The sequence below is a fragment of the Lycium barbarum genome, chromosome 3, assembly GCF_019175385.1.
Source record: "Lycium barbarum isolate Lr01 chromosome 3, ASM1917538v2, whole genome shotgun sequence".
Lineage (NCBI taxonomy): Eukaryota > Viridiplantae > Streptophyta > Magnoliopsida > Solanales > Solanaceae > Lycium > Lycium barbarum.
The window spans coordinates 129,531,418-129,548,696 of record NC_083339.1 but is presented as its reverse complement, the minus strand read 5'-3'; the positions used below and the strand labels follow the sequence as shown (position 1 = coordinate 129,548,696).

The following is a 17,279-nucleotide window of genomic DNA, read 5'->3' as shown; positions in this document are numbered from 1 at the left end:
TTTATATACTAGTATTCGTACCCGCGCGATACGCGGCGGGTATCAAATGAAACTAATCATAGAAAATTATTATCTTATTTGTTTGACATAATAAAAAAATTATTATATATCATTAACATATTTAAATAAATTTGTGAAATATTAAATTAGAATTTTACTTATTTGAACATATTAGATTATATTAATTTAACAAAACTCCAAATCTTTTTATGTTAACCTTGTTCATCATACAATCCAGATTAATTATTGATTTATGACATATAAAAGTTCATATCATTACAAAAGAATATAATTTTTAATGTGGTAATCGAATTTATTTATATCCAATATTTTTAATTTTGGTTCTCTATTGAAAATATAATTTAAGATATTTTTAATTTCAAATGCTAATGAATCTTACACTCTAATAAGTTACTTCTTAAAAGTACTAAGGCAAACATTTTGAGTGAATTATGGCAATAATTTATTTCCTCATTTTTTTTTACCATTTTCTCAATAAATAACATCATCTAATCACCTCCAATTTGCATGATCTCCCAACGTTTCGGTACTATTTCACTTATTCTATTACAACAATGGACCAACAAATAGTAGTGTATTTTATTTTATATCACTTCCCCAGATAAATGACCGTAATTTTTTACCCAAATATATAGCTTGACATTGCTTTCCATTTTACTTTCAATATGAATGTTTATTTTAATTAATTAAAATCTCATATGTATTTAATTATATTTTAAAATTTTACTCTATTACTTGGAATTGTTTCATTATTCAATTCAATAAGTTCTATAATAATTCTATATTTTTACACTAAGTTATTAATTTTTTCCTACATCTGTAAGTTTTGGAACTTTCAAGTCTAAACTATGCATAATTATCTAATGATTCTTTCTTACTGTAGTCTAAAGTATTATCGAACACTTCTAAGGATCCAAAAAGTCTGCATCAAAGTTTAACAAAAAATAGAAGATTATGACCTGTACACTGAAATGGAATATTATTATCAATGTTTATTTTTTTTTCCACCAGTGTAACAGGAAAAATAACTAAGCAATATGACTTGCATTGTAAATTGAAATAGAAGATTCACAAAGAAGAGAACTTACTATATGATTTATCTGGAGATATCTATGAAAAGTTCAAGACGGTTAATTAACCTATGTAACAAAATGGTGGAGAAAATAACACAAATTAGAGCAAAAAATATTACATCACATGAGATAGCCACATTCAATCATTCATTTGTACAGGAACTATACAAAATTCTTCATTCGACTCTCACAAAAAGTGATGTCTCTGTCCTTTGTCATGACATTTTTATAACATGAAATACGATGAAAACCAAAAAATAACTTGAAACAAATGGTGACTCTTTCAACCAATGTACAGATAAATTGATAGATACTTCTATTCTATTAAAAAGGAAAGAGTGAACAACAAAAATCAACTTAAACCCCATTTATTTAATTTCTAGCAGATACCAACTATTTTTATGAGTGTTAACCACATAGTAAATCTTGCTTAACCACATAGTAAATCTTGCATTTGGATAAATTCTTTGTATGCTTAAAATTATTTATTCTTAAAAATATTAAGTATGTAACCTCCTTTCAAGTTATTCTCGTACATATCACAATTGATTTTATTTGTTTTTAAACCATATAATAATACACATCTCTAGTATATACTTACTAATTACTTAGTTTTGTTAAATTATAGCATATTACTGCAGAGTAGGAGAATTTAAAGTTGAACTCTCATACTCTTTAGTTGAATACTAATTATAGTTCATGATACATTTATGCGTGCACTTTAATTATTTTAAAAATATTATACTTCAAACATATCTATTTAAAAAAAAAAAACTATGAGTCAGTAATCTATATTAAAGGAACTTTTATAGGAAAAAAAGGGTTTATTAATAAAAAAACACGAACACGAATGAAAGAACGGAGAATATATCATTTTGAAGCATATATCCAGCTTCAGTATGTGCTTGTGCATATTGTTGCTTGGTAGCAAAAAAAATACCAAAAATGAAGTCTAAACATAAAAGGATTTTAATTGGGTATTCAATTTGCTGTAAGAATTGTCATCTAATTAATGAAACCACTAAAGTGCAGGACAATGATAAAGAATTAAAAAGGATATTTATCTTCAATTTAATTAATAGATAATTTATTTATTTAAGTAAAATCAAATTGCTTATAAGTAGGATAATGGTACAGAGTTTTAAAAAATAGTTATCATCAATTTAAATTCATATAAGATTTAATATTCAACAGATATTAAAATTGTTGATAAGTACGATGATTATAATGAAACAAAACGTATTTATCTTCAATTTAACTCATAAATATATTTTTTTTAACTCAATTCTAATTGCAAAAAAGTAAAATAATGATAAAAAGACTTCAAAAAAAATTATATTCAATTTAAGTTCATAAAAGGTTTATTTTAAATTCGATTTCAAATTGCAGATAAATATGATAATGAGAGAGAATTAGAAATATATTTATCTTCAACTTAAAGTCTCAAAAATTATTTTTCAGCTCAAATTGCGGATAAGTTTTAAGTACAGCAAGCATGATATGTTCTGTTATTCATTCATAAGTCATTCATTATTTCTGTCTTAATTCTATGAGAATTCTAATTAATTTAATACGTTGTAAATATCTAATTTAATATAAACTGAAATGTGTGCTAAATTTCCATATATCTATATCGGATAAGATTAGCAAGTATACACAAATCCAGAAAAATAAATTTAATGAAAAAAATGGGTGAAGTATTCCACTTTAACATGGAATTAAGAGGCTAGCACAGTTTTTTTTTTTTTTTGTGTCGATTACTACCTTTTAATATCTAATTAAATTGTATATTTTAATAAATAAAGATAATATAAAAATCTCTTTTTTATTTTGAGTTATTTATTTTTAAATATCGTATTGTGGATTTTTTTAGTATTTTAAAACTATATTCTTAGTCTTATAAAAAGTATAAGGTTTCATTAATTTTTAAATTTATTCTTAATCTTATCTTTATCATTTTAATCGTCTAAAATGTAGGTAATCCAACTTATTGTCATGTTAATATCGTATCAAGATTTTGAATTAAAGAGTTGAAGTAATGACTAAAAATTTCGTGATCCAAGAAAGGAAATTTTGATGTTGCTATATTCAAAGATTTTGAAAAACAAATAATACTGCAAAAAGACCGTATGTACGAAAAGTTAGAAGTTAACCTGATCTGCTTGACTTCTTCCCCTAAGAAGGAGATAAGAGTCAAAATTCTCGATTTGTTTCATACTGTCACGACCCAACCCCGTAGGCCGTGACTGGCGCCCTAGTTGGGCACCCTGACGTACTTATTCAATCGAATCACACACACAAATAGCATATACGGCCATAAATACTATATGCCGTCTAAAACCATATCAAACTGTTCAAACACATCTCAACGCAACCGTATGCGGATATATATATATATATATATATATATATATATATATATATATATATATATATATATATATATATATATATATATGTCAAAAAGTCGGCAAGGCTATCAAATGTATCAAAAGCCGACAAGGCTAACGGATGGCGCAACGGCCCAAAACATATACAAAGTGCACGCCGACAAGGCTGCCATGACGAATAGGGTCACACGAACACATCTGTACAGAAGTAGGCACACACACACACACAAATACGTCTACAGACCTCTAAACAGACCAGTCAAAACATATGGCGGGACAGGGCCCCGCCGTACCCCTAATCAAATATATACATACACAGCGAACAAAATATATATACCAAAATGTAGGCTCTGGAATGAGAAGAGCACTCCAAATAGCAGAAGAGGGTGTCCTAGACTGGTGGATCACCAAACTGTGCGTCTGTACCTGCGGGCATGAAACGCAGCCCCCGAAGAGAGGGGGTCAGTACGAAATATGTACTGAGTATGCAAAGCAGAATATACAGAAGCAAACCTGAGACATAAACGAAATAATAGTACAGAGAATAGGTACAAATCCATCGTATCAAAATGTTTACTTTAAAAATATGTAAGTCATGCAGAAGGTACAGAAGAATATGGTCGCCCGCCCGTCGATGGCGCCATAACACAGCATCACACCAGAAAGGTTTCAAATCTCTGAATCCCCGTCACATATCATAACCCAGCATAACGCCATACACACCATAACATCATATATAAGTGGAACCCGACCCTCTTTGGCGAGTAGCTCGGTGAACCATAAGCACAGCATAACTCCGGAGTATATCAACGTGCGCACGACAACAGAACCGGCCCGGGACTCGGCGAAGGGAATAACAGAATGCACGAGTAGAGTCGTGAGTAGTCATATGCATAAAATCATTATCATAACCTCAAACATAAGTAAAATGATCATACTTGCAAATCGAAGTAATAGTTATATCAAATTCTTTCAAAAGTTCTCCGAATTACATAAAAGAACGTCGCGGGACCCACAGACGGGTATTTATCCGAGTCGGGCCCGCCTATAGAAATCATACTCATCATAGGCCATGCAAACTCATACGAAAATATCAAAACAATCCGAGCCTTTATGCGAACGATATGGCATTCAAAAATTTCGAAATTCTTTAAAGTGAAACCTTTTTATACAAAGTTCGGAAGACGATTATTTCAAAGACATAATGGTTCATATTTCATCAAATCATACATAAGAGTGCCAAGAATTATATAAGGATCATATCATGCTCGGATTTCGAATTTGGAATTTCCTTAAGGCTCTAATCTAGCCTATGTAAAACTAAGGCATGCCAAAAGAAGGAAGGTTGCTTTACATACCTCGAACGCCCTCCAAGCTAGCCGATCTAAAGTTAATCCCAATCTACGCCTCGGGCTCCCCAAGGCCTACAAATATGCCAACAAATATCCAATATTAACCATAGGCACTTTAGCAATTTATTTATTCCAAACTAACTCTAAATTCTACAGAAAATTCGGCAGCATTTCCCCTGTAAATAGGCCAACCCGAGAATTTATCTCGCTCAAAATCAACAACAACAACCACAATAACCAACCTAGCAACATCGATAATCAATTCGAAAAGCAATATTACATTAATACTCTCTTTTTCATCATTCAACAACATTCATAATAACTAACTCGACGGCTTACATTCAAGCCACAATATCGCTCGTACATCCAATTATCAATCCGAATCTTTACCAACAATATTCAAAGACATTCTAAACAATTCGCAAAATTTTTCCAACAATCCGATAATTTAATCCAATGTGGCCGAAAACAGCCCCCAAAAACCGAGAACATCCCTCCTTTCACATTCCTCAATTTCAATTCATGTTTTGTATCAACAATCCACAATATAACAATGTCATTTTCATAAATATACAAATTACGTCAAACGCACAACAAGCAAGCAAATCAGCCCACACAATCTCAACATCAATCTTGAGTCATTAAAATGCTCATTTCCGACTAGAATTCATAACGGCGACAACTAAAACGCTAAGCGATATTAATGCGGTCTTCAGCATATTATATGACCCACATTCGTCCATACTACACATATACATATGTTGATGGTCCTCATAAATAAAGATTACATTAAGTGCACCAATTCTCCAAATCAATCCGCACATTTACCATATCAATTTTGGGACATTAAACTCTCATTTCCAACATAAAAGTCATCACAACAACCATTTCGACGCTAAGCGATATTAATTCATTCTTTGCTACAAATTGGAGGCTATATACACGGCTACATACCCACCTATATACATACATCGATAGTTCTCATTCATTTCTTCACCCTACAACAATCAACATACTAAATAGAGTTAATTCTTCACTTAGTCACAACACCCATTTACACAACTTCACACACCATACACGACCCAACTTCCAACATACTACATTTCATAACTTTCATCCATATTAACATACTACAACATGAAATAAGAGTTCACCAACACATAGGACAAGAGCAAAACTTACCTTTCTTCTTCAATACCACAAATGGCTAGGGTTTGCAATTGGACACAATGAATGGTTAGATGATCCAAACAATACTTCCACGCTACTTAGGGACCTCAATATAGTGGGTTTACACCAAGGAATTATTTTTGGAGTGGCTTGAAATGGTCTTGAATTTTTTTCTCCTCTTGGCCGAGAGAGGGGTTTGGGTGAAGCTCTCCAATGAGTTGATTTTTTTATCTAAGTGTAGAGTGGTGAGAAGATGACTTAAAGTCATCTTTTTAAGTTCCCAAAATATCTATATTGTCTTTGGCCCACACAATGTGTTGGACCATTTAAAATTGGCCACACAATGTGTGGGACCACCCTATTTACACGGCCACAATGGCCCTTTTTGCACAAGATTTTTAATTTCGATTTTATGAATTGTGGTCCCAATTTTTCCTAAGTGTTCATTACCAACAATTTCATATATAACTTATGTCTCAAAATAAAATCAAGGGTCAAAAGTCCCGACTTCAAATCCCGGAATAGTCTTGGCCTTAATTTATCATAGTTAATCCGGGTTGTCCCAATGTATAAAAATACGGGACGTAACACATACCTCCATCTAATCCAAGTTTCATCGATTCATTAAATAGTGCGCTCGAAGTATATGTTTGTCGAGTATTTCAAAAAATAAGGAAATAACGAAAATTTGTCGCATAAAATTAAAATAATAATTCAAGCTTAAAGTAGAACTCATGTAGAGAAATAAATAAAAAATCACTAACACACTGATTGGGCTTGCATATTTCATTCTTGCTCCAAAAGATAAAGCACCTCAAATGTGGCAAGAAAACTATAAACCTTCCAATAAAAAAGAAAAACAGTTCAGTTTTGATTTTACAAATCGAAGTAAATTATTTAATTTTTTTTTTTTTTTGCTTTCATATGTGTTGTAGGCTTACCCTGTTCAGTTTCTTTGCTCTAATCTTCCACAACTCCTTCTTCCATAATGATCTTATTTCTCCATTTCTATAGCTATGTTGGCAAACATGCCTCTTGAAGAAGTCTTGTTCAGCTTCTACAACATCAATCAACAATAAATTAGAGATTTTCGGAATAGAAAACAACTCTACAAAAGCTAGGCTTTTAAACATAGGTTAAATAAAAAGAATCAAAAAGAAAAAAACGAAACAATAAATAAGTTACTGTTTAACTTTTGAAAGTGCAAATCATCTTAACTCTAGCTAACTTTATATAGATGTATGGAAATATGGATAGATATTCAAGATAAGATAGATTCAAATTCAAAAAATCCCTGATAGAGTAATACTCTATTTTTTAAGTACTTAATCATTAATTATTTATGAATTCTGCCTATTATATTAATTATGTCTTTCTGTTTGAACTTCAAAACCAACATAACTATGAAGTGGTGAATTTTCTCCACTCTATTTATTTTTTTCCTTACCTTTTTTTCCCTTACTGTATATGTAAAATATCATTAATAGTTCATTATTTTTTCCCAACAATATCATAACAATTTATCCAAAAAAATGCAACATATATATTATTTACATTTCGGATTATGATTATTATTCTTGAATGTCACGTGAGTTTAGTAGATGATTACTATAATCACTTTGATGATTATTATCTTGTGGATCTTATATATAATATTTGTTTTTAATAATTAACTTTAAGTTCAAATTTGTTTTTTTTTTCCTTCAATTATCATGGAAAGTTAAAACATGTACTTTTTATTATATTTATTAAAAGAGAAAATTTAATTAATTCTGTTATACATCAAGTTTTTCTCACTTTAAATTTTGTTTATCTGGAAAGTACATGTTTTATATTTTCTTGATAAGCTTAATTTATATAAATAAATAATAAAGAAGCTACGGTTGATAACTTACCGCAAGTTAGAAATGTCATTTTCAAATCTAATGGCTATGGATTCTTCTTTATCGTTTAATTTAAATTTAAAAGATTTTATCTTCCAATTTCAAATTTCAAATCTTCTAATTTTAGTTTTTATTATACGTTATTACAGGAAAAAAAAAAGATTGTCTTAAAATTTCCAAGTGACTTGTTATTAGCCTGTCACTTGGCTTAACCACGTTGCTTGTACTTCTCCTATTTTATCTATATAGATATAGATACCCAACCTTCTACTTTTTGGTCTACAAATTCTAGGGTCCACTTTTTTGTAAGACAAAAAGTAAGTCTCACACGACTTGTATCCGTTGCGTGAGACACATAATAATAAGAAAATTAATATTCAAACACTGATGAGAGAACGTTGGACAGAGAACTTACCTTTTACAGTTTACCACAGTGAAGAATGTTATTAGATAAATGTGAAAAATTGAACTTGAATGGTAAGAATATTTGTAGTAAAGTTTATGTTCAAGATATTTGAATTATTGTTTCATGTTTGGTTTGATTTTACACAAATTTAACCAACTTTGCGTGTTGGGGGTTGGAGTAATTTTTTGATGTGTGGAAACAATAGCTTAGCAAGAAATCTCACATTGACAACACACGACTACTGGAGCTTTAAGAAATCTCTTCTTCAATTAGTAAGCTTCATTTTTTTGGCTTTATAGTCTTATCAACTGCAGCCTAAGGCAGACATGAACACATTAACCTAGGGATGGAAATGGGGTAGGGCAAGTCAAAACACATTTTCAGAAAATTATAAAATAGGACAGGGCAAGGCAGGACGCCTTTCAGCTGTACTAAAATACAAACTGAAAGCTTCTCATTTCTCAGCATAGTGTGGCACTTATATGCTACTATGCCTCTTTATTTACGAATTTAATGTGTAGTAGTAATTGATATCATGAATTGAGAAATCTATGAAGTGTCTCACAAAAATATGACGTGGCATGTGAGACAAAGTAAAATTTATCATCATGAATTATATAATTCATAGTTCAGACAGTATTTTAAATTTGAAAGCAATATTTACGCTGGCACCAGCAAAATGAGATTGCGTATCAATAACTTCTTAATATGTTATTCTTTTGTCCTTTTTCTTAATTTGTTTTTTATATTACTTTACTATTATATATAAGGGGCAATGTAATAAGTTTTGTAGTACTTAGTTACCTTGTAAATATTTGGTTGGCCCAACCAAATTGCTTTGCTCTTTCAAATTGTCCTTAGAGTTACTATTTATTGCTTAATGTATAAAAGTATATTTCAATAAATCAAGATACTTTGAAATCCTTTGTGTTAGCATATCTTTTTTCTATGTCTTATTTTTTGCCCTACTTTATTCAATTTTTACTTAGGTTGACACAATCAATTTTGAGCCCTTTAAAAATGCTAAAAAAATTATTAATAGTGATGATGTCATCTAATAAAAATAACTATGCACAAAGATAATCTAAAATGGTGATTATAATAACTTTGAAGAACTCATTTGGTACCGGAAGAGTACTCTATCGATCAAATTTTCTTTAGTAATTCTTAATTACCATTAAATTTCTCTTGATCTTAATTTTAGTAAAAAAAAAAAAGGTTATTCTGAAAATATAAAGTTAGATTTAATGATTTAACACAACTATACAATAGAAAATAAATTTTAATTTTTTTTAACAATTAATAGATTAAAATCTTGGAAAATAAAAGAAAAAGAACCTTTAAATTTTAATCAATTTGCTTAATTAAGTGGGACAGAAAAGATACTTACCAAGTGATCAACTCCTCAATCTCATAATTATTAAATATTGATAATCACATCATTCTTTTCTTGCAAACAATTTAATTTGTCAAAAATCATGTAATCCTTAATTGGTTGAGTAAGGAAGTTTTCTTTTAAGAATAAAGCATCAGTGAGTTAATGACAAACTAAATCAATTCTTAAACTTTGTTTCAAAGAATTCAATATATTTTGAATTTCTTCTAAACCTAAACTTTAATCACCATATTTGTTTTAGCATAAACCATCGTCACATGAAATTATGAGTAGTTAATCAATGAATAGCAAAACATGCTATTCCTACCTCTAACTAGAAATTATATGCTCACAAATTCATAAAATATAAAAATGTCCTTTTCAATTTATGACTATAGTCAATTTGAAATCATTCTGCATACTTTAAATTATGTTACTAAACATCAAGTTATCTCTGTCTCTTTGATATTTGTTTATCCCAAGCAAACTTGCTTTCTTATAACAATTCTTTTAGTAAATTATCTAATTATATGATCAAAAAAATTAACTAATGAATAATACATGATTAAGAAACGATCATTTTAAAAGAGTTGTGCCTAATAAAAGTACATAATTTTTTTTAATTAAAAACATTATAAAGTGCATTATTATCTTGATCTTGGGTCCGGGCTCAGCACGAGCTTCACTGGACTAGTTAGTTAAATATGGGCTCAAGTGTTTTACTACAAATCAAATGGCCCCAATAACATACAATTATCTAGGTAATAGTCTAACTTTATTAGTAAACCATCGGTGGCCCCTTGGAGTCCGCGACTTAAGTGGGTCAAAAAAAAAATTGGAATCAAAATAACACAAAAAAAAAGTTACAAAACTAAGTGTCACGCACAGAATCTGGGCGTGAAGTGTTTTACTACAAATCAAATGGCCCCAATAACATAAAATTATCTAGGTAATAGTCTAACTTTATTAGTAAACCATCGGCAGCCCCTTGGAGTCCGCGATTTAAGTGAGTCAAAAAAAAAAATTGGAACCAAAATAACACAAAAAAAAAAAAGTTACAAAACTAGGTGTCACGCACAGATTCTGTGCGTGAAAGAGGCTACCTTTTTTTTTTTTAAAGCTATCAAAATCACGTTTTTTCCATACTTTGGACAAAAATTAGCCACGTTTCAAAACCTCTAAATATCAGTATTTTATATAAGACTTAATATATTTTTTTGCTTACAATAATGTCGGCTCATTACATCAAGTATAACTAAACGTTTGGATCATAGTTTTAGGGGTTCTAACGTGCCCTGAAGTAAGTTTTGTTTGTCTGGAAACTTGTCTTCTTTAAGTTTAAGTGTCATATTTTATAGGGTTTTGATCTAAGTGTTTTATTATTTAGTCAAATCGAATGTACAAATAAAAATATTTTATTTAATAATAATTCATCAAATACTAGAGGTTTATACTTATTCCAAAATAATTCATTCCATTAAATTACAATACTAATTCAATGCAATACAATACTAAATTACAGTAACAATACAATCTTCAAGTTCTAGAGTTTCTATTACTTCGAGACGTGCTTGTACCACCACGGCCTTGTTGCCCACACGAACGCTTGTCATGGCCATATTGCTTACATGTAGAGCACTTGCGAGAGTAAGTTCTTTCACTAACATCCATTTGATTGGGTCTACGACTCCGTGAGTAAATGCCCAATTTCCTGATGTAATCCTTGTTAGCAACCATCGAAAATGGCTCGTTTGGCCAATAAGCTTCATTACCAAGTGGGTGGAATTAGCCGGAATATACTCTAAGGTCACTGTGGACCTTGTATTTCCCCGCCACATAACTTGTTACCGTTTTTTTCATTCTCTCGAAGCACTTTACAGCATGAGAACACGGTATGTGGTACGTTTATCACTTACCACAAGTGCATGTTCTTGTTGCCTCATAAACGGTATGCATGTTTACACCCTTATAATTGTAATAACCCGTCCTAACTTCATACACACATTGAATGGGGTCATGCTCGGTCATTTGGTGAAGCTAACATTTTTTTCTATAATGCTCCATCTTATTGGAGGGCTTTGACATCCATGTCCCGCCTTCGGCTAATATTGCTCCGTCCTGCCTTGTCCTAACCACAAATCGCTCCACAACCTGCTTGAAAGTCATTCTCACCATTGCGGTGACAGGTAGTCCCCGAGCAGATTTCAGCAAGCCATTGGTCTGAGCTGTTTGTTGTGAGCATGCCCTCTTTTTTGCCACCATCAGCATGAAGCGTCCATTTTTCAATTTCTAGCTTCATCAACCAAACGTATGTGGGTTCACTAACTGCCCTGATCAGATCCATTTTTTCAGCCCATTTTCTTTGTTGATGCTCCATCGCAGCCCCCCACATCAATTTGTTTAGAGTGTCATTGTGAAACTTTGATTGTAAATTTTCCTTCAAGTGCCTTAAACAATAGCGATAGTAAACAAGGGGAGATTGCCACCCCGGTAAATTATCCATATTGTGCAATATGCCTTTATGACGATCAGACAGCACACATATGCCCGTACGATCCTTAATAACATGAGTCTTCAAATGGGTCAAAAAGACCCCCATGTGTCGTTGCTCTCGTTAGCGACAATTGCGAAAGCAAGAGGGAATATTGACCCATTGGCATCCATTCCTACTGCAATTAGGAGCTTGATGTCGTATGCACCATATACATGTGTGCCATCTATGGATATCACTGGCCGGCAGTGAGCAAACCTAACAATACATGGTTTGAATGTCCAAAATACGAAGTTGAAAATTTTAACCTCTATAAGCCGCCACTCTACAACAGTACCAGCATTAAAATGTTGCGGAGCCTCCACATACCTTGGCAGCGATTGAAAAGAGGTATGCCAATTTCCAAAGATCATCTCAAAAGCGCGTCTACACCCGAGAAATCCCTTTCTGTTGCTTATAGTTTTACCATATGCGGTTTGAACGTTTCTAATGCAATCTTTGATGCGGATCCTGCACAACTTTAAACAAACAACATTTAGTAATGATCTTTTAATTGATATAAGACATACTCCCTCTGTTTCAATTTGTTTGAACTTATTTCGTTTTTAGTCCGTGCCAAAATAAATGACCTCTTTCTTAATTTGGAAACAAATTCACTTTATGAATGATTTACAACCACACAAATTTTCAAGGCTTATTTTGAACCACAAGTTTCAAAGTCTTCCCTCTTTCTTAAATGTCGTGCCCAGTCAAACGGGTTCATATAAATTGAAACGGAGGGAGCATAATGTACTAGGTAGGATAAGTTACCTTGGCGTTGCGGCAACGTCTTTAAGTAACACTTGAGCAATCATGTTTGTATCTAAATTATAATGATCTGCTCGATTGTCTTCCATATCACAAGTGTGTTTTTGGCGGAATTTGTGATAGCCCACATACCATCAGGCTTGACAATTCCCCGAAGCAACCACTCACAGCCTTGATACCGTCGTCTACAAACTATCCTCCATATCTTTGTGTTTGACTGATCAACCTTAAACTCCCTTATGTCCTTAAAACAATAAATTTTGACAGCCCGTTGCAACGCCTTTTTGAATGCGAACAACATTCCTTTTGCAAGGTAGCATTGATCTCTGTTGAGATCCTTTGGTTCAATCCAGGTTTTTAGGCGTCTATGATCATCTTATCTTGTGAAGACAAATGCATCATCACGACCTTGCAGGCTGTCAAGATAAGCACTATTGTTAGAATGCCACTGATTGGGCTTTCAAAAGTTGGGCTTTCCGCCATCGGTGGTGGTACGTGGTGGTGCATTGGTTTTTGTTGGTTTTGACTTTGAGGAATATTTTTGGTCATACCAACTTGAACATCATCATCATCGGTTACCTCTATATTATTAGCTATTTCATCGTCATCACTTGATGATGACTCATAATAATTTGGAAAATCTTCATTATCAAGTGCATTCCTCCTCCTACACGAAAAATAACATGTTTTAAATACCAACATCATATATATATATATATATATATATATATATATATATATAAGGATTATTTAATATCAAGGTGATGAACTTACTGTTGTTCATAAGCATTGTCATGGTGTGGAGAATGATCAACTCCACCGAACTGAGAGGATTCACCAACATCCCTATTTGGTACCACTGGCGAGTTTTGAGAATAGTTCCTATAAAGATTTGAAAAATGGTTATTTACCGATTCATACAACAAACACGTGCTACTACACACAATAATAATATAAAAATGCATATTTACCAATTTTCATAAGCTTGATTAAATTGCTGGCTTAGATTTTTGAGCGACACTTGACCACTCAAAATGGCTCCATAAGAACTAAAGTCCCCAATAGTGTTACCATGAATAGGCTGGACTGGAGGGACTTCTTCTCGAGGTATCTTTTCAACATACATCTCAAGAACATTAATGGATACTAAATCATTATATTCTTCCGGCGATCCCAAATAATCACTCAAAGATTCATCGTCGTTGATATTGTGCATGCCATAACGCACTACACTGTTTGATATTTTTTGTGGATATCTGCCTGTTATTGAGATTCCAAACTAAGTGGGTATAGTTTTCATTCTTTTATGCAAGTAACTGACTAGTGTTTCATAATTTAAAGTTGTTCGAAATTTAACATGGGCTTTTGGTTTGATATTATAACGAACGGAGTAATTATCCTTAACGATATCTCCATCCCAAAATAATGAAACCCTAACAGTTGAAGCATTTTGAGACATTTTTTCTATGAACTTTGATATTTTTTTCAATGACTTGTAAGAATTAGACTTGTGAAATTGATGAGTTTTTCACTCGTCCAATATTCATGTTAAATAGATTGCTTAACATGATTGACAATTTATAGAAGCATTCACATTAAAACGAGTTATCATGTCATTCTATACCCAATTTGGTAATCTTGATTCTATTACCTGTTTTACCCCAGGAAACATATTCAAAGCAATGGGTAGGACATGGGAACTAGATGATGATTTTTATTACTCAAATAACCCTAACATCAGATTCAATCGAGAATACAATAATAAAATGAGAGTGGAGTGGGATTGGCGTGTTAGGGAGGCTGCAGCACTGGAGCAAAAGTTAGCGTCAGTAGGGCTTAAATGCCTAAAAAAAACATGTTATGTCAATGCCTCGTGGAACTCCACAAGAGTTTAATTTTGCTCTTAACCGTTTTCGTGAAGAAAACAATCGAATGCAAATACGTTACCTTAGGGTAGAATATGGTGTACATGATAGCACAAGATTTAGATCCAAGTGGGATTCGGACTGTGAGATGTCCGATGAAGATTAATATTTTTTTTATATAAAGTAAGTAGGTAGGGTCATAAAGACCACCCCCCCTCCCAACTAGGGGTACATGGGGGTTTGAAAATATATAAGTAGCCCTTTCTTTTGTTATTAGACTACAACATATTCAATGTCGAGTAGTAGAAACAAAGCTTGGTCTTTACTCCTTCCAAAAGAACCAAATAGCAGTGATGATGAGAGTTCAAATCATAGCAATTTTTCGAGTGATAACAGTGATTTCAAACTAGACGAGCTAAATCTCCACCTTCTTATAGAGCGTAATGATGATTTTTGTAGTGTGAAATATTCAAATCTGCGAGAATATTATTGTGGTTTACGCCGAGAATGGTCACATTGGCTTGCCAAATCAGAACGTCTTGTTTGTGACTTGAAAAATCTCAACGCTCCAATCTCAACAAGGTACTCAATAACCATGCCTCGAGTAGGTCCAGAAACTTGCGAGCTTGCAGTACAAAGGATTAGAAAAGAAAACAACAGAATATTGGCCAGACGTTGTAGATTTTACGTGCTAAAGTTGGCCGAAGAACAAGCATCACCAACCGGTAGAGAACTAACATCTACTGGAAAAAAAACGTGTCTTAAGAAACCGCCAATATTTTTCTGAGGACGATATTGAGGACTTCTACTCTGATGAAGATTAAGGGTTATTTAAGTTTTTTTAAATTTCTGACTCATGCGGTTAATTTGTATTGTTAGTTTATGATGAAGTCATCAATAAGAAAAAAATTAGTAAGTTTTTAATTTGCTTTGATTGTTTAAGTCTATTATTAATTTCTAGAGTTAATAATCCATACAAAATTCAACAATAATAACTGCATTCACAAACATCGGGTTCTATAGCAAAGTTTGAGGTTTGGGAGCTTTGAGACATGTTTTTTGGGGTGCGAAAGTGTGTTGAAGGGGTGAAAATAGAGGAAATAAAGGAGAACAGTTTGCTGAAAAATGGCTAAGTGGGGGAGAGAAGGCACTCCATTTTTTTCCATGGAAGTTGGTTTGAACTCTTCAGCCTCTGGGTTAAGTGTTTTTAGCTGAAATTGTTGTTGTCATTGCTAAAATAATATCAAAGGTTTAATTAATATTAATGGCTTTGTTAACTCGTGCTCGAATTTTCTATGTAACACGGATGAATATCTTCCGATTGCTTTCTCTCCTCTGAGAAACAGTGCATCTAGCTTGACAAAGCCAATACCTATTGGCAAACTGGCTCTAGGTCCTCTGATTTCTTCTTCCCCTGCTTCGCCCAATGATGATTAATTAGAATCTTTGTTGCTATATAAGTTGAACCAAAATAACATTAACAAGTTTTTAAACAAATAAAACTTACTTCGGGGCACTTTAGAACTCCTAAAACGACGATCCAAACGTTTAGGTGTTCTTAATGTAATGAGCCGACATTATTATACGCAAAAAAAGATATTAAGTTCTATATAAAATATTGATATTTCGGCGTTTTGAAACATGACTAATCTTAAGTCAAAGTACGGAAAAAAGGTCAATTTTTTAAAAAGTTGGCCAAAGAACAAAGGGGGCGGTTTGTTACTCTTTCACGCACGAATTATGTGCGTGAAAGGACCAAACTGTATAGTTAAAAGTTTGGTCCTTTCACGCACAGAATTCGTGCGTGAAACCTACTTATGTAATTTTTTTTTTGTGTTAGTTTGATTTTTTTTTTCCATACTAAAAAAGTCGCGGACTCCGGCCCCTTGTGGTCATTCTAATTTTTCACGTAGACACCTCAACTAAATGTTATTCCATTTAGACACCTATCGTCGGGCTAGATTGTGTCATTTAGACACTTTTTGCTGAGTTGGCAAATTGTGTGATCTTCACCTAAAACAGGCGCGTGAAGGGTTTAATTTTACAATTATTTTTATTTTTTATGTCTTCTTCTTCCTTCTCTTTCATTCCAGCACTTCCTCCACTATAAACCATCACCTTGCCATCGCAACACCACCACCAGACAAGTTTTCTGGCATAACAGGGGGGAGAGGGGAGGCGCCGCTTCAACGACAAACGCCAGAGCAACACCAGAAAACAAACTCCGACAAAACTAAACAGTGAGAAAATACCTCAATTATGTCTTAAAATCCTCAAACCAAGAACGATGTTGATCTAAATTCAATCTCCATTGAAGAAGAAAGCTGAAGCTGCCATTGTTGAAGCTCAAAGCTTTGAATTGAATTTTCAGGTTGCCGCAAACAGGCTTCATTTTGAGTGGGTGATATCTCAAAAGAACCGGAACGTCGAGAGGAATTCGAATCCG

General features: G+C 32.6%; 1 long non-coding RNA gene across 1 annotated transcript; it reads right to left on the bottom strand.

Annotated features, from left to right (window-relative positions):
• Nucleotides 1-11,123: 11,123 nt before the first annotated feature.
• On the bottom strand, nucleotides 11,124-14,496 carry LOC132634170 (uncharacterized). Its single transcript, XR_009580065.1, has 3 exons — nucleotides 13,743-14,496; nucleotides 12,972-13,635; nucleotides 11,124-12,671 (listed from the first exon to the last, which is right to left on the bottom strand). It is a non-coding gene; the product is annotated as an uncharacterized LOC132634170 (long non-coding RNA).
• Nucleotides 14,497-17,279: the final 2,783 nt, after the last annotated feature.